This window comes from Callithrix jacchus, chromosome 12, assembly GCF_049354715.1.
Source record: "Callithrix jacchus isolate 240 chromosome 12, calJac240_pri, whole genome shotgun sequence".
Classification (NCBI taxonomy): domain Eukaryota; kingdom Metazoa; phylum Chordata; class Mammalia; order Primates; family Cebidae; genus Callithrix; species Callithrix jacchus.
The window spans coordinates 16,433,396-16,451,894 of record NC_133513.1 but is presented as its reverse complement, the minus strand read 5'-3'; the positions used below and the strand labels follow the sequence as shown (position 1 = coordinate 16,451,894).

Genomic DNA, 18,499 nt, shown 5'->3' with positions numbered 1-18,499 from the left:
GAGGCTGAGGCAGGAGGATCATTTGAGCCTGGGAATCTGGGGCTGCCGATAGTGCCACTGCACTTTTTCAGAAACAAAACATTTATTGAAGGAGGATACACAAGAGACTGTTAAAATAGTCATGACTTGTGGGGAGGTAGCCTTGCAGTCAGTGATAAGAGTGAGACCAGATTATTTGTTTATGTAGTTACTTTTGAGACAGGGTCTTACTCTGTCACCCTGGTGGGCAACAGTGGAATGACACTATCATGGCTCACTGCAGCCTCCAACTTTGAGTGATCCTCCCACCTCAGCCTCCTAAGTGGCTAGGACTACAGGCATGCACCAGCTTGCCTGGCTAATTTTTTATTTTTTCTAGCGATGGGGTTTCTCCATGTTTCTCCGGGCTAGTCCTGAACTCTGAGACTCAAGGGATCCTCCCACCTCTGCCTTCCAAAGTGCTGAGATTACAGGTGTAAGCTACTGTGCCCAGCTGATTTTTATAACGTATCTTCTTGTGCTGTTTGAAAAAATTACCATGCGGTTGTATTATCTGCTTAATTTTTTAAAAACTACAAATAAAGAAATACTCACCAAACAGTAGTTGCAGTGGGAAGGCAGCGATTTGGAGCATGTGTGGGTGGAGCACAGGCCCGGCATGGTATTTCTAGGTGATCCTAATGGGTCCTGACTCCTTCACCTAATTAAAGTGGGTGAGCACAGAGGTGTCTGCTTGTTCTCGGAATGCATCTGTCACTGGCCCCACCGCAGCGGGAAGCTAGCGTGCTGAGCATGGGGAACGCCGAACCTCCCTCTGCCCCTAAGCCTGGGCAGCTGGAGTTCAGACCACACGTTCCCAGATCAGTACCCAGCTCACGAGGCTTTTTCCTACAACAGATGCAGGGCAGCAGAGGGTTCAGCCTCCAGCGTCCGGGCAGCCCACCTGCCCTTTCTCTGCTGTAAAAGCCTCCTCCCAGGTTCAAGGAGTGGCTACCGTGCCTTGAAGCCCACCTGTGTCGAGTCTCATGTGATGGCTGTGAGTGTAAGCTCACAGTGCAGAGAGAGAGGTGCCTTGGAGACCTGCTTCAGGCAAGGCACGGTGGCTCATACCTGTAATCCCAGCACTTTGGGAGGCCGAGGTGGGTGGATTACCTAAGGTCAGGATTTCAAGACCAGCCTGGTCAACATGATGAAACCCAGTCTCTACTAAAAAAATAGAAAAATTAGCCAGGTTTGGTGGTGTGCACCTATAATCCCAGCTACTCGGGAGCTGAGGCAGGAGAATTGCTTGAACCTTGGAGGTGGAGGTTGCAATGAGCTGATATCATGCCCCTGCACTCCAGCCTGGATGATAGAGTGACACTCTGCCTTAAAAAAAATTTAAAAAGCCTGCTTCAACCACTGACTGTGCAGCCTTGAGAACTGTACCCACCTTTTCTGAGCCCTTGTTTCCTCATTAGTAAGATGGTGTTAATAATAACATCTAGCTCTCCAGGGGATATAAGATTTAAATGAGGTCATTTGTAGGAAGAGTCATTTGCTGTTTGAGGTCGTCAAATAGCAATTATTTGTTTCATTAACAAACCTTTATCAAGCACACTAGTAGGTGCCAAATCTCATGTCAGGAGCTGGAGATTTTAAAACTTATTTATTTATTTATTATTTATTGAGACACAGTGTCACTATGTTGTCCAGGCGAGAGTGCAATGGCATGATCTCGGCTCACTGCAGCCTCTGCCCCCCCGGATTCAGGTGATTCTCATGACTCAGCCTCTCAAGTAGCTGGGATTACAGGTGGCTGCCACCACATTCAGCTAATTTTTGTATTTCCCGTAGAGACAAAATGAGAGAAAACATGGGGTTTCACCACGTTGGCCAGGCGGGGTTTGAACTCTTGACCTCAAGTGATCCACCTGCTTCAGCCTCCCAAAGTGCTGGAATTACAGGTGTGAGACACTGTGCACGGCCAAAAAATTGTTTTAAAGGGCTGGATGAGATGGTTTATGCTTGTAATCCTGGCACTTCGGGAGGAGAGGAGGGAGGACCCCTTGAGCCCAGGAGCTTGAGACTAGCCTGGGTAACATCATGAGACCCTCATCTCTACAGTTTTTCTTTTTAATTAGCCATGTGTGATGGCACATGCCTGTGGTCCCAGCTACTCAGGAGGCTGAGGAAGGAGGCTCTCTTGAGCCCAGGAGTTCGAGGCTGCAGTAAGCTATGATTGCACCACTGCAGTCCAGCCTGGGTGACAGCAAGACTCTGTTTCCAAAAAAAAAAAAAACAACAACAAGTGATGGTTTTTGCTGTTAAGTAATTCACAGTCTAACACCAAAAGGGTAATATATGATATTAATAGTTTCTTTTTTAATTGTACTTTAGGTTCTGGGGTACATGTGCAGGTCATGCAGGGTTGTTGCATAGGTGCATACATAACCAGGTGGTCTGCTGCCTCTATTCCCCCTTCATCTATATCCGGCATTTCTCCCCATGTTATCCCTCCCCAGCCTCCCCACCCCTCCACTGTGCCTCCCCTGGCCACCCCCGCCAACTGCCCCCAGTATGTGATATTCCATATTAATATTTTTTGAAAAAGATCTCAGAAAAAACTCCCAGATTTATCTTATTTAATTCTTATGACAATCCTTTGAGGTAGCTTTTATTATTCATATTTTATAGATGAGGAAATTAAGATCCAGAAAAAAGTGCAGCAGTGGACTGGGAGGTAATGGAAGTTAACTGGCTAACAAAGAAGAGAATTCTCTGGAGTTCTCTGCTGACAGTTAACACTCTTTCAAGGCTACTTTAAGCAATTTTTTTAAATGGAGGAAATTTGACATGGGGATCCAGCGGCCTCATGTAATGCCTGTCATCGAAGTGCAGACATTGTAGCTAGTCCTCCCCCAGGAAAAATAGGAAGTAGGACAAACCTACTATTTTTTGCGTCTAAGCCAGTCCTGTCTTCCCTTCTCTCACCATTGCCTCCTTTTGTGGATCTGCCTCTGCCTTCATCATCCAGCTGCCTTCAGAGCACAGGGCAGAAAATGACCCTCCTTGATTTAGATATATATCATCTCCATGACTCAGATACATATAATCTCCATGGAGGAGACCAGCCCAGATAGCAACAGGACTCCTCCAAGGAAAGACCATCTGACTGGCCCAGAATGGGCCACCTGTCTACTTCTGGACCAATCGGTTATGGCTAGGGAGTCAAGTAGCCTGCTCATTGGTGGAGCAGGTAATTGTCAAAGAGGAGGGTCTGGGTGACTGTGTCTACCATGGGAACCTACAGAAAAACAGCAAATTTCCATAAACAGTGCAAAAGGGATGTCCAGAAAAGGACTTCCTGAAGATGAAATTGAAGCTTTTCCCCAAACCCTTGTCTTTTCTTCATTAAATTTAATTTCCAACACACTTAAGTGATGTAGAATGTCTTATGTAGATCAACAAATGTTACCTTGAAAAATAAGAAAAAGAGAGAGGAAAAATAAAAATAACTCTCAATGCCTTGTCATATAAAAGTACAATTATCCAATATGTCCCTGAAGGAATAGAGCTGGTACTTTCAGGTATGCACTAAAGAGTGGTCCCTAAAAAGATATGTCTATGCCCTAACTTCAGGTACCTGGGAATGGAAACTTATTTGAAATGCAGTTCAGTATCTCAAGATGGAATCATCCTGGATTATTTAAGTGGGTCCTAAATCCAATCTAGTCTCCTTTTAAGAAAAAAGAATGGGAAATTTAAGATACACAGACGTGGGAGAGAAAGCCATGTGAACTCATGTGTAGACGGAGGCAGAGCCTGGAGTGATAGTGTACAAGCCAAGGAATGCCAAAGATTGCTTCAACCACCAACAGCTGGGAGAGAGGCATGGCACACATGCCCTCTCAGATCCTCTAGAAGTAATGAACCCTTCCCACACCTCAATTTCATACTTCTGGCCTTCAGAACTGTGAGAGAATAAATGTCTGTTGTTTTAAGCTGCCGTAAAATGGGTGAGTTCTCAAAGCAGCAATAGGAAACTAACACAGGTATCAATATGTACCTTCCCAAACAGCCATGGTGCTCAGAACACATCTGGTGCATGCCCCTTCAAAGGACAGCCCGCTCAGAACGAGACATTTCATGGGGGCCAGGTCTCCAATCACAGGAATGGAACCCCCACAGCTCTGTCTGTATTACTGAAGTGACCCTGCCCTGCTCTGCCTATAGCTGGTTGGTCAAAATTAGGCACTTGACCTAAGCCAGCCAATCAGGGTTTTCTCTGAGGATTCTTTAAACCAGGAATAAGTCATTCTTTTTCTTCTGGTTGGTGACAGAAATGATAAGATCGGGACCTGGTGCATGAACATAAGAGTCCATAGTATGAGGGAGTGAAGGCATAGTGAAAAGGAACAAGGTGGATGACTTGGAGACACTGAGATCCTTGAGACCACACTCTCTCCCCACCCCCTTCCCTTGACCTGGGTGCACCACCCATTCTTCATCCCATGAGCCAATACAGTTTTATTGTTTTGGTGTAAGCTGATTGGAGTTAGCTTTCCACCACTTGTTGCACATGTATGTTGGTGACAGTGCTTGAAATCTACCCTTTTAGCAGATTTCCAGTACATATTACAGTATTATTAATGATAGTCCTCATATTGTGAATTACACCTCAAGAGGTAATTGAAGTGTAATATACAACATGAGGACTATCATTATAATACTGTATCAGGCCAGGCACCATCTGTGGAATGGTACCTGGAGGACACTATGCCAAGTGAAATTAGCCAGAGACAGAAACAAAAACATCACATAATCTCACTTCTTTGTGGAAATTTAAAAAGATAAATACATAGATACAGAGAGTAAAACAGTGGTAGCCAGGGGTGGGGAAGTGGGAGATGGTGTCAAAGGGTGTAAAGCTGGAGTTATGTGGGATGAATAAGGTGTATATTGATACAGTATTTTTTTTTCTTTTTTTGAGATAAAATCTTGCTCTGTTGCCCAGAGGTGTGATCTCCGCTCACTGCAGCCTCTGCCTCCTGGATTCAACTGATTCCCCTGCCTCAGCCTCCCGAGTAGCTTGGGACTACAGGCAGCTGCCACAAAGCCTGGATAATAATAATTATTATTATTTTGTATTTTTAGTAGAAATGAGGTTTTACCATGTTGGGCAGGCTGGTCGCAAACTCGTGACCTCAAGTGATCCACCCACCTTGGCCTCCCAAAGTGCTGGGACTTGTCCGGCATAGTGTCCTCCAGGTACCATTCCACAGATGGTAGGAAGTCCTTTTTAAAGACTGAATAATATTCCCATTTAAAAAATATAATACTTGAGGGAGCTATCATGCAGCAACATTTTAGACCCTGTGTGGGTCTCTGTGAACATTAACCTATGTGGCCTATCCAAATATCACTGAATGTTCAATTTCACGGGAATTATGTGTAAGGCACAAATTCTCCAAGTATGAGCTGGAAAACATTGATCACCCTGATGTTTCTTTGTGTTGCATGCTGTAGTAATTCATTTGTTACTCGGAAATTTGTTACATTGCCACGATGCAGTATCAAACACTAAGTGGCTTATGCAACAGACATTTGTTTTCTTGCAGTTCTGGAGGCTGGAAGTCCAAGATCAAGGTGCTGGCCAATTCAGTTTCTGGCACTGGATCTCTTCCTGACTTGCAGAGGGCTGTTCTCCTGGCCTTTCCTTGGTGCACGTGGAGAGAAAGAAAGTGAGCAAACACTTTGGTGTATTTGCTTTTTAAAAATCTTTTTAGACACAGGTATCGCTCTGTTGCCCAGGCTGGAGCAACAGATTGGTGTAATCCTAGTTTACTGAAGCCTCAACCTACTTGGCTCAAGTGATCTTCCTGTCTCAGGCTCCAGAGCAGCTAGGACTGCAGGTGCTTGCCACAATGTCCAACTAATTAAAGACATTTTAGATCAGGTCTCGCTATGTTGCCCAGGCTGCTCTCAAACTTTTAGCCTCAAATGCCTCAGCCTCCCAAACTGCTTGGATTTCGGGTGTGAGCCACTGAGCGCCACCTGGAGTCTCTTACTATAAGGACACAAATCCTATCAGATCAGGACCCCACCCTTTTGACCTCAATTAACCTTAATTACTTTCTTAGAGGCTCCATCTCCAAATATAGCCACATAGGGGTTAGGGCTTTAATGTATGAATTTGGTGGGGGAAACCAGTAGTTCATGACAAGTAGTCAGGATGAGTAATAGCAGCTGCAGTAATAAAACATCCCACCATATCAATGATGCACATTATAGGTTCACGCAAGTGTGTGGCAGGCAGCCTTCCACATGATAGTTCGAGGGTTCAAGCTCTTTCCATCTGTCTTCCTCATCCCCCTGGGTCAATTCTACTCTGCTGGCAGACAGGGAAATCGAATAAAGCACTGTATGGGATGTTTGTACGAGGCAGCCTGGAAGAGGTGCCTGATACTTCATCTCCTGTCCCGTTTGCTAGAACTCCATCGTGTGGCTGGACTGAACTGCAAGGGAGACTGTCTGTCTGGGTACCTGGAATAAGGAAGTGGATTGAGTGAACTGCTAGACAGTCTTTGCCACCACAGTGGAAAAGCGTTTGTAATGAAATAGACTTAGGAAAAGTTGTTTTTAAAACAGTTAGACGGGGCTCACACCTGTAATCCCAACCCTTTAGGAGGCCCAGACAGGAGGATCATTTGAGCCCAGGACTTTGAGACCAGCCTGGGCAACATGGTGAAACCCCATCTCTACAAGAAATACAAAGATATAGCCAACGAGGTAGCGGCTCACAACTGTTGTCCCAGCTACTTAGGAGGCTGAGGTGGGAGGACCCCTGAGCCCAGGATGTTGAGGCTTTGGTGAGCTGTGATCACGTCACTGCACTCCAGCCTGGGCCACAGTGTGAGACTCTCAAAAACAAAAACTAAAAGACAGAAAAAAAAATAAATAAAACAAAGAAATGAATTTCCTTAATGTGGAACATCTTAGGGCCTTTAGCAAACTACCGTGCATTGTCAATTGCTAAGACAGCAGGGAGTGAATCGTGTCTCTCATCCTGACTTAAAGACTAACCCTGTTTTGCTCAAAGAGTTTATCGTGGCAAAAACATCAATGTAGGGCAATAGGTCCAAAACCGAATGAAGAGGGATGAGCTTGGAGGGGGAAAATGGCCAGGCGTTGCAAAGTGGATTTCGCGGGATGAGCAAACAAAGCTCAGGAAGTCAACAGAGAAAATGCAGCCTCACAGTGTAGCCCCAGTGCCCTGCCCTGACTGTGGAAGTCACCGTCCTGACCCTCAGTGAGCTCATCGAAAGAGGGACGGTGTGCATGGGCACTGAGAGGTCAGATAAGTTTGTTGCACTTGAAGGCATTAAAGCAATTTCCAAACGACCTCAGTACGTCATCTCCCGTGGGTTAGAAGCTGCGCTTTTCTTGGCATCATTGTCAGCCTCAAGATGGGGGACAAACACTGGCATTGTTGAGATACTTCCTGAGAGCTCCAGGGAGCCTCTCTGCCTCAGCCTGGTCTGATGCGCTGGCTGGTGGGAAGTGCAGAAACCCAGTTCAAATGCAGAAAACCTCTTTTCTGGCCACCTGCATCCTTCTGAGCTGATGTGGGGTTTTACAGTGGAGTCCAGGTGATGCAAGCTTAGGTAGGGCTGCCTGAAGTGGGGCAGGAACACAGATGCAGGAAACAACCAGAACTCTGCTCAAAACCTGGCTATGGTTTTGTTTCCTTACTTGTAAAGTGGGGATGATAGACCCCCCTCCAAATGCAAATATGAATGCAATTAACAATGGTGATGATTAATTGAACACTTACTGTACACAAGGCACCATGAGCTGTTTTACATACATCATCTCTCATCCTTTCAGCAGTGGCTCTTAACCAAGGGTGAATTTGCCCCCCAGTGGACACTGGGCAATGTATTTTTGGTTGTCACAACCAGGGGAGGGGTAGTGCTACTGGCATCCAGTGAATAGAGAGGCCAGGGATGCTGCTAACATCCTACAGCACACGGGACAGCCCCCACAGCAAGCAATGATCCAGCCCCCAAGTGCTGACACTGCTGAGGTTAAGAAATCTGACTTCCAGGCATCCTTCAGCTGGGTATGATTTGCTTCACCCTTTCTGAATTTTACAGATGAGGCAGCTGAGGCTCAGAGACATTATCTAATTTGGAGAAGCCTAGCCCGGAACCCACCCCGATAGCCACTATTTTCAATGCCTCTGTGAGTGTGTGCGTGTGCCTGCGTTTGTGTACATGCATGTGTGCATGCCATCCCCCCTCCTCTCACCATTCTTCTTTACAGACCTTGAGCAAACTCCTCTTCTTCTCATAGGTTGTCTCAGTCCATGCTAATCATGACAGTGTGCAATTCATGAAAGGCTTAGCTGGGTGTGGTGGCTCACGCCTGTAATCCCAGCACTTCGGGAGGCTGAGGCAGGTGTACCACCTGAGGTCAGGAGTTTGTGACCAGCCTGGACAACATAGTGAAACACTGTCTCTACTAAAAATACAAAAATTAGCCAGTTGGGGTGGCACACACCTGTAATCTCAGCTTCTTAGGAAGCTGAGGCAAGAGAATTGCTTGAACCCAGGACGCAGACGTTGTAGTGTGCCAAGATGGTACCACTGCACTCCAGCCTGGGTGAGAGAGTGAGACTATCCAAAAAAAAAAAAAAAAGAGGAAACTGGCTTTCCATTTCCTTTGATAATTTTTAACATTTCCTTATTAGATAATTTTTTTAAGAGTCAATGTGGCAAAAAGTGCGAAGATGATATATAAATGACTGCCATTTGGGAAATGTGATTCTACGGCTGTCCAGTTGGACTTTACGCAGTGATTCAAATGTTCTATTCTGTGCTGTCCAATAGCCACATGTGGCTATTGAGCCCTTGAAAGGTGGCTAGTGTAACAGAGGCACAGAATTTAAAATTTTAATTTTACTATATAAAGATAATGCAGGTCTTGGGTGACAACCATGATTGATAATACATACCTGGAATACTGTCTTCAGGAGTACTCAGAGGTCAGTAGTGCTGTGATGGATTATTAATGTCTGGTGTGGGTATGCAGGGAAACGTGTGCCATTTATTGGCCATCCATAGACTACATTTTCTTAGAGAGTCCTTCTAGCCCTAACATTTCAGAATGATATATTCTTCCCTAAACCTTCAGTAGAATTTAGTACCCAATTAATGATCTGTCTAACCCAGAATGTCGTGGAATTATTTGTTTCTTGTCTCTGTGTTTTTTAGGAAACCTCACACCATCTGCTCATTTCCTGATAAACATAGAGACTATTGATTAGAGGGCTTCACTTTAAAGTATTTACCCATATCTACATGCACTTGCCTGAAACTAATTATTTCAGGCTGGTACGATGTGAGTCACCATCTCCTTTTCTCAAGAAAGACACCAAGAAGTCACCTCTTTAGAGGCAGGGGATCATTACCAATGGAAAAGGAAGGACCCCAACTGTTTAATGTGTGGCTAAAAGTAGGGTGCTGGAAATAACCTTTTCCCATGTGACCACAGAGTTGGGACAGGCTGTCAAGGGGCCTGGGCTGTCTTGATGAGGAAGTCACAAATTCCGCCATGGAGAACAGAGGCAAGGCATGGCTTGAAACACTCCCTCCACTCCACGCCACAGAAGCTGAATGTCAAGAGGGCTGGCAGCTTTCCCCAGCCCTCCCCCAGTGTCCCTGCCAGGCGCGGAAGGACAGGTCACAGGGCTGACCCTGGCTGGCATTTCAGACAGCTTTATAATTACACCATCTATTTTTCAACTTGCCAGTGACCTTTTGGTCTTGTCATTTGTGAGCATGCAAGCGTGTGTGTGTGGGTGTTAGATGTGTCTTCTTTTATCTTCGCCTGATGCTCTCATCCTCATTTCCTTTTCTCTTCTCCTCTGGTTTTGTTTATCATTTAAAACCACAGGTTGTCAGGGCCAAGCTGGTTTCTCTTTCCTTCTGCTTTATCCTATTGTGGAATGACCTTGGATGAGCCCTGTCATCTCTCTGACCTCAGTTTCCCATTTGTCAAATCAAAGTTTTGAAGTGGATCATAGGAATTAGTAACAAAACTCTTGACTCTGCCCAACATATTGCTGTCACCTGCTGTCACTGCCTTAGTCCAAGTCCTCACTGCCTATCACAGTTGGAACCAAAGTTCTATCATTCCAGAATGGTACCCCCACCCTAGGGCTCCCCTTCAATCTGTTCTTGAATCTGAGCCAGAGGCATCTTTTGGAAATGCCAGTTGGATCTTGTCACTGCCTCACTCTCCTCATACCCTCCAAGCCCAGCCTCCCTAAGGTGTTCTCTGGGGTACATCACCAGATCCAGCATCTGCCCACCTTTCGCCCCCACTCCACGTTGCTCTCCTGCACTCTCTACCCTCCAGCCCTCCTGACCCTCAGCTCCTCAAGCATGTCAGTCTCCCTCTGGTAACAGACATTTGCAACGAGTGGTTCCCTATCCTACAACAGTTGTTCTCTAACATGGTTGCACATTGAAATCACCTTGGGAGCTTAAAAGCATCCTAATGTCCAGGCTTTACCCCAGAACATTTAGATCAGAGTCTTTGGAGGGGTAGTCTGGGCAACGGTATTTTAAAAATCTTGCCAGATGACTCCAATGAGCAACCAAGCTTGTGAGCCAATGGACTAGAATGCCCTTTTTCCTTTCCTCATCTCTTATCAACACATCCCTTAGAGGCCATGGCCAAGTTTCATCTGTGGTTTCCACCTATGTCTAAGTTGGACCCCTAGTTATACGCCCTCACAGGACCATGGGCTGTATTTTGAGAGCACATAGCTCCGTTTGCAATTACATGTGCATTATGTGATGTTTGATTACTGTCTTTCTCCCCCACTGTGGGAACAGCCTCCAAGATGGCACCCAATGTTCTCCACCTCCTGCTGTTACACCCTGTAAGGTGAGATCCCTTCCCACACTGTACCAGGCTTGGTTCTGTGACCAATTGCATATGGCAGAGGTGATGGTATGTCACTTTCAAGATTAGGTCTTAAAACATGACTTCCATCTTGAAGATTCTCTCTCCCCTGGATCACTAACTTTGGGGGAAGCCAACTCCCATGTCATGGGGTCATGAAGACATTCACGGCAGCCTTTGGAGAGGCATGTGGCAAGAAACAAAGACCTATGGCCAGTAAGGAACTGCAGCCAGCCAAGAGCCATGTGAGTGAGCTTTGAGGCGGATGATGCGGCCTCACTCAAGCTTCCAGAGGATGCAGCCACCAGCTTGACTGAAACCTTGTGGGAGACCCTGAGCCAGAACCACTCAGCTAAGCCGTTCCTGGATTCCCAACCTTTAGGAGATATGTCAGACAATGAATGTTTATTGCTTTAAACTGGTGAATTTTGGAGTATTGTGTTACATGGCAATAAATAATGAAGACGTCCTCCAAACTGGTAGTTCCACGAGAATAGAAATCATGACTACTGGAGCTCACCACTGTATCTCCAATGTCTAGAGTATGGTAAGCACTGAATAAATATATTTTTTTGAATTTGTCTATCAACAAACACCTTTGGGCATCTACTATGGGCAGGTGCAGGCTGAAGCGGAGGAGATAGAACAGTGAATGAGTCAGAGCCCTGTCCTCAAGGAATTTACATCCTAGTGGGATTTGATGGATAGAAAGTGGAAAGGTATTTTAGGGAGCAGCTCAGGCAAAGGTGGAGATATTTGGAATGCAGAGGCGTGTGATGGGGTAGAGGCAATTCATTCATAAGCAAAGGGGTTGGAAAGTTCCGGGGCCCATGCAGGGGCCTCAGGGAAAGCATGAAACCACCAGTATTGTGCATCGAAGAGTGTAAGTGGGCCTCTGGAATCACTTGAGCCTGGGAGGTGGAGGTTGCAGTGAGCTGAGACTACACCACTGAACTCCAGCCTGGGTGACAGTGAGACTCTGTCTCAAAAAACAAAACAATTAAAAAAAAAAAAAAACAGAACAGAAGACTGGATTGAGGGATTGAGCTAGAGTCCGCATGGAGAGGACGATATGGGTGAGTGACATGGTAGAATTTCAGGGTAGAATAAAATTAGTGCCTAAATTTATTAGGCACTAACTCTTTCCCTCAAGGATTTCACAATCTCGGAGGGGATCACAACTACACAAATAACTACACTAAATTCCAGGGTCCCGTAAAAAATCCTGGAAGCAACCTGGAGTCTGGTAATTGGTCCTGTGTTTGGATGGAAAAGCAGAGGTCACTGGTGTTGGAGTGTGTGTGAGACAGACAGAGAGGGAAACAGAAGGTGGAGCTCACCTCCTCTCTCCCCCAGTGGTGCGTGGCTTTTATCTTACTGATTTTATGAAACTGAATGGTGTGAGCCAAGAACAAAGTGTTGTCAGATTGATACTCTCAGTCTGTAACTCACTTTGTGAAAAATCTTCACCTCTCAAAAACTCAGTGGAATCCTGCGACTGAGGAATTCAAATTATTCCCCTACTTGTTTTTGTTTTTAAACAAACAGTTATAAAATGTACTAATATCCACAAATATTTGTATCCACGCTAATCTTTTAGATATTGAACAGTTTTCCTTTATGCTGTGTTTGATTTCATGACAATAAATGGTACCCAGGAGCACAATGATTGCCACTGGTTTTTAAATCTGGATTTTGGACACCAGGCAAAATCTGTGCCAATACAAACGATTAGCTTTAGAGCCCTTGAAGGTATTTGACGAGCCAAGATGGGCAAGGTGTCCAGGACTGACATGAGCAGAGATGAGGTCCCAGTTTCTAGTTCCCCATGATCTGATGTGATCACTTGTGGAAAAGCCCATCATGGACTGAAAGGCTGTTACAATTATCAGCCCTGTTGGGGAGATGTTGCTGAACTGTCTATACAACATCAAAAAGCTTGTTTTCTTAAATGATAATTAGAGCAGCTCCATGGGAGAGCTAGTTCATAAAGATACTCCCTGTGAAACTGCTCCATCCACACCAACATGCCAGACGCGGTGCTGTGACCAGAAGGGCAGAGGCCACCGCTAATTAGACATGACCTCAGCATTTATACTCTGCTGACCAATTATGTCGGAAGAAGTAAATAAAGCTAACGAACTTTCCTTTCATCCAGGCTAGGAGCTCCAGACTCTCTGTAGGTGAGTTACCTTGACCCAGAAATCCCTCTGCCAGAGATCTTTTGGGTAATGTGTGACTTTATTGCTAGAATTCCTTGGAGAGGAAAAAAAACACTTAACTAAATTGAATAATGAAATAAATAAACTTGGTTCTATTTGTCAGTGGAGACATGACTTGAGGATGAACATAATTTACTTTCTTTTTTTGCAGTTAACGGGAGACAGTGTCTCTCTGTCGCCCAGGCTGGAGTGCAATGGGGCAATCTCGGCTCACTGCAACCTCTGCCTCCCAGGTTCAAGCAATTCTCCTGCCTTAGCTTCCCAAGAAGCAAGGATTACAGGCATGCAATCCTGACTAATTTTTGTACTTTTAGTAGAGATGGGGTTTCACCGTGTTGGCCAAGTTGGTCTCAAACTCCTGACCTCAGGTGATATCCACCTGCCTCTGCCTGCCAAAGTGCTGGAATTACAGGCTTGATCCACCACACCCAGCCCTAATCTAGTTTTAAGAAGCCCAGTCTGGGAGGCTCAGCTGGATGCATGGCTGGGCTCTGTGCTGGAAGATGAGGGTTCAGAAACAACATGTGATGTTTGAAGGTGAAAAATGCCATGATTATCTATTATACAAATACTCTGCACAGACACAATGCATAGTGCAGAAGCATTTGGTTATAGTCTGCCAAGATTGTTCACGTATCAGTGCTAGGGTGTCAAGTAGGCTCATGTTAATCTTAAGGGGAAGGTACTATATTGTCCCCATTTTATAGATAAAGAAACTGAGTCCCAGAAACAGGACACTACCTGCCCAAGGCCACAGTTATTGAGTGGCAGAGCCAGCACTGGAACCAGGTGGGCCAACTTCATCCCTTTAACTTCTCCCTCCCTTTTCTCCTTCCTTTCATTTTTTATCTTTCTTTTCTCTCTTTTTTTTTTGAGACAGTCTCTCTGTTGCCCAGGCTGGAGTGCAATGACATGATCTCAGCTCACTGCAACCTCTGCCTCCTCAACCTTTCACCCACTTCTTGACTCCCCCAGCCATACCTGAGCGTCTCCCCAAGCACTGCCAGGCAGTGCAGAAGTTTCTAGTCCACTCCTCTAAGAGCTGTGCATGTAGTGAACATGCAAGACAGGTAATGCCGACTAATTTTTGTATTGTTAGTAGAGATAGGGTTTCACCATGTTGGCCAGGTTGGTCTCGAGCTCCCGACTTCAGGTGATATCCACCTGCCTCTGCCTGCCAAAGTGCTGAAATTACAGGCATGAGCTGGGTTCAAGTGATTCTCTTGCCTCAGCCTCCTGAGAAGCTGGGACTACAGGCATGCACCACCACTTTGCCTGGCTGTTTTTTTTTTTTTTTTTTTTTGAGACAGAATCTTGCACTGTCACCAGGCTGGAGTGCAGTGGTGGCTCACTGCAGCCTCTGCCTCTTGGGTTCAAGCAATTCTTCTGCCTCAGCCTCCCAAGTGGCTGGGACTACAGGTGCATGCCACCACACCCAGCTGATTTTTGTATTTTTAGTAGAGATGGGTTTCACCATGTTGGCCAGGATGGTCTTGATCTCTTGACCTTCTGATCCACCCACCTTGGCCTCCCAAAGTGTTGAGATTACAGGCGTGAGCCACTGTGCCCGACCTCTTTTTCACTTTTTAGTGGAGATGGGGCTTCACCATGTTGGCTAGTCTGGTCTCAAGTGATCCACCTGCCTTAGCCTCCCAAAGTGCTGAGATTACAGGAATGAGCCACCATGCCCTACCCATTTTGAAGTGTATCTATCTTTCTAGCATTTTCTCAGTGTTAAGGAGGCCACTGATGGTGAGCCTGATTTTTGATTTCAGAAACAGTAAAACGTGAAAAACAATGTACATCTTGGAATTGAGGAGACACACCCTGCCCTGGAGGTGACGTTTTGTGTCTTGCGTGCTCACTATAAACGCAGCTCGTAGAGGAGTAGACTAGAAACTTCTGTACTGTGCTGCCCTCCTGGCAGTGCTTGGGGAGGTACTCAGGTATGGCTGGGGGAGCCAGGGAGCAGGGGAGACTGGCGCTGGGCCCTGAAAGAAGTTTGGGGAGAGTGGTGGGATGGGGGTTGTTCTTTTTTTATTTGTTTGTTTGTTTTTGAGACGGAGTCTTGCTCTGTTGCCAGGCTGGAGTGCAGTGGCACAATCTTGGCTCGCTGCAAACTCTGCCTCCTGGGTTCAAGTGATTCTCATGCCTCAGCCTCCCAAATAGCTGGGATTACAGGCGCACACCACCACACCCAGCTAATTTTTGTTTGTTTGTATTTTTAATAGAGATGGGGTTTTACCATGTTGGTCAGGCTGGGCTCGAACTCCTGACCTAGTGATCTGCCTCCTCAGCCTCCCTAAGTGCTAGGATTACAGGCATGAGCCACCGGACCCAGCCTGTGGGGGCTGTTCTAACTAAGGAACATCACCAGGAAACGCCTAAGGCAAGGAGGCCCTGAGGAGGCGGCCTCTCCAAGGAGAGTCCTGAGGCCGTAGCAACTGAAAGTTGTGAGACATTGGAGCACAGGAAAGAGGCGGAACCTGAGTTTCTGCTTTAAGGCACATAGGTAGGGTCTACTGCTACTTGTCAAGACAGGGAAATACAAGACAGGCACAGTGGCTCATGACTGTAATGCCAGCACTCTGGGAGGCTGAGGTGGGTGGATCACCAGGTTAAGAGTTCAAGACCAGCCTGGGAAACATGGCAAAACCCTGTCTCTACTAAAAAAAAAACCCCACAAAAATTAGCTAGGCATGGTGGTTGGTGCCTGTAGTCCCAGCTACTTGGGGAGGCTGGGGCGGGAGGATGGCTTGAACCTGGGAGGCAGAGGTTGCAGTGAGCTGAGATCGTGCCACTGAATTACAGCCTGGGTGACAGAGGTAAACCCTGTCTCGATAAAAGGAAAGAAAAGAAAAAAATTGAAAAACAACAACAACAAAAAACAAAAAACAAGGGAAAGTGATTTTGGAAGGGAGAAGGGAGATGAATTAAAGTTTGGAAATGGTGTGTATGAGTTGTTCTGGGGACACTGTCATGCTGTCCAGCCCGCACAGAAGTTCCCATCTTGTCTTAAAATCATTCTATGTGGGAAATGTCATCACATACATAGAAATGAATGTGATTGGTGTTGGTCAGGTTTCCCAGGAACGTCAGGGAGCAGAGAAGTCTGCCCCGGACACAGGAAACAGCAGTGTTTAAGTCGTCTTGCTGGAGACTAAGGCTGCTCTCTGTTCACCAGGGCCAGGCACAGGGTGCATACAGTACTTCCTCGGCAAATGTCTTTGGAATGGATAAATAATTGGAGGGAAGGTTGATGGTGTTGGGAGGGCTGCTGAGCAGGGAAGCCTTAAATCCAGAAAGCCTCACCTGCTTCACAATGAAACACAGCACAGAGGAAGCCACAATGAAGCAACACACATTTATAAGGAGGGCCAAGTCCCAGGCCAGGCAATGAAGGCCCAGCAGCTATGAAGACGGTGTTCCTGCCCTCAGGGTATCATGTTGGATCTCATCCCACGACATAAGAGAACAGGAAAACAGGGACCTATACGGTAAATACAATACCATGTCATTTTAATAGCTTTTCACACCAAGATAGGTGGTTTAAGGGTGTGATATTGCAGTTTGGTAGCCTTTTTTCTTTTCTTTTTTTTCAGAGACAGGGTCTTGGTCTGTTACCCAGGCTGGTGTGAAATGGCATGAACACAGCTCACTGCAGCCCTAACCTCCTGGGCTCAAGTGATCCTCCTACATCAGCCTCCCAAGTACCTAGGACTACAGATGTGTGCCACCATGCCCAGCTAATGTTTTATATTTGTAGAGATGGGAGGGGTGATCTCACTGTGTTGCCTAGGCTTGTCTTGCACTCCTGGACTCAAGCAATCCTCCCGTCTCAGAATACCAACAGTGCTACGATTACAGGCATGAACTACTGCACCACTGAGCCAAAAACCTGCCTTGGCAGCTTTTTATTATTTATTTATTTATTTATTTTTGAGATGGAGTCTCACTCACTCTGTCCTCCAGGCTGGAGTGCTGTGTTGCGATCTCAGCTCACTGCAACCTATACCTCCTAGGTTCAAGCGATTCTCCTGCCTCCACTTCTGGAGTAGCTGGGACTACAGGCGTGTGCCACCATGCCTGGCTAATTTTTTTATTTTGGTAGAGATGGGGTTTCACCATGTTGGCCATGCTGGTCTCGAACTCCTGACCTCAGGTGATCCACCCACCTCAGCCTCCCAAAGTGCTGAGATTACAGGCATGAGCCACTGTACCCAGCCTCCTTGGTGGCTTTTTAAGAGAGCAAATCCAAAGAGTATTTCAAAAATATTATGAGATGAAATTATTAGCTGTTTTTGTGGAAGCCTGAAAGGACAGCTTGGAAGACCAAGGAGAGACTTTCACACATCACAGTAATAGGCTACATCCTGAATCTGCTCTCCTTCACTGCCTAGAACACACCCAGACAGTCTGCTCAGAAGCAGGGATTCCATGATAGGCAGATGTCACCCGTTCTATACAGATGCTGGCCCTTTCCTGACAAGACCAAGGTGAGCTGTGCATAAATCCAGAAAGCCTCACCTGCTTCACCATGAAACACAGCACAGAGTGCCTCTCAGGGAGGAATCAGCAGGAAATGAACATGTGTCTAGGAAATAATTGATCAATTACATTATCCCAGGTCTCCACCCACTGCCCTAGCCTCATCACCCTTTCCATTCCCTCCATTCTGGTCTCTAGAAAGAAGGGCTTGGCTGGGTGCGGTGGCTCATGCCTGTAATCCCAGCACTTTGGGAAGCCAAGGTGGGCGGATCACTTGAGGTAGGGGTTCTAGATATGGCTATGTTGCCCAGGATGCAGTTCTTTACATATTTTGGATACAAGCCCTTTATCTGATAAATGTGCTGGAATTTATTCTTCCAGGCTTGCCTCCCACTCTCTAATATCACTGAAGAGCAAATTCTTTATAAAGTCCAATCTAGTAATATTTTGCCTTGTGACTCATATTTTGTGTTTGTTGAGCATATGAAATTTACATTTGTTTTATTTCACCAAATACGAGTTGTTGGCTATCATTTCTCCAAATATTTTTTTGTGGCTCATGCTGTTTCCTTTCTGGTACTCATCACTGTACTTTAGACTTTTGATACAGGGTCGTGAAGTTTGCTTAATAAAATCCTTTTTGTCTTTGGGTTTTAGGGTGAAAACTTTCTATTGATCTGTCTTCCTGTTTCCTGACTTTCCTCCCTCTTCTCCACTCTGCTATTAAGCCTGTCCAGTAAGTTCAAAATTTTAGATATTATATTTTTCAGTTCTGAAATTTTCATTTTTTCTATGTTCTAGGAGATATCCTTTCTTTTTGTTCATATTAGGTATATTTTCCTTTACTTTATAAA

At 45.8% G+C, this 18,499-nt stretch overlaps 1 protein-coding gene across 6 annotated transcripts in view; it reads right to left on the bottom strand.

Annotated features, from left to right (window-relative positions):
* Positions 1-18,499, bottom strand: part of CPPED1 (calcineurin like phosphoesterase domain containing 1) — a 257,223-nt gene that overhangs the window by 89,872 nt on the left and 148,852 nt on the right. For 5 of the 6 annotated variants that reach the window (XR_013524651.1, XR_013524652.1, XR_013524654.1 and 2 more), the window contains one exon: positions 574-679. The exons of the other annotated variant lie outside the window; for it this stretch is intronic. The gene's annotated coding sequence lies outside the window, so the exon portion shown is untranslated. The remainder of the gene's footprint in view (positions 1-573; positions 680-18,499) is intronic. 6 annotated transcript variants of the gene reach the window in all.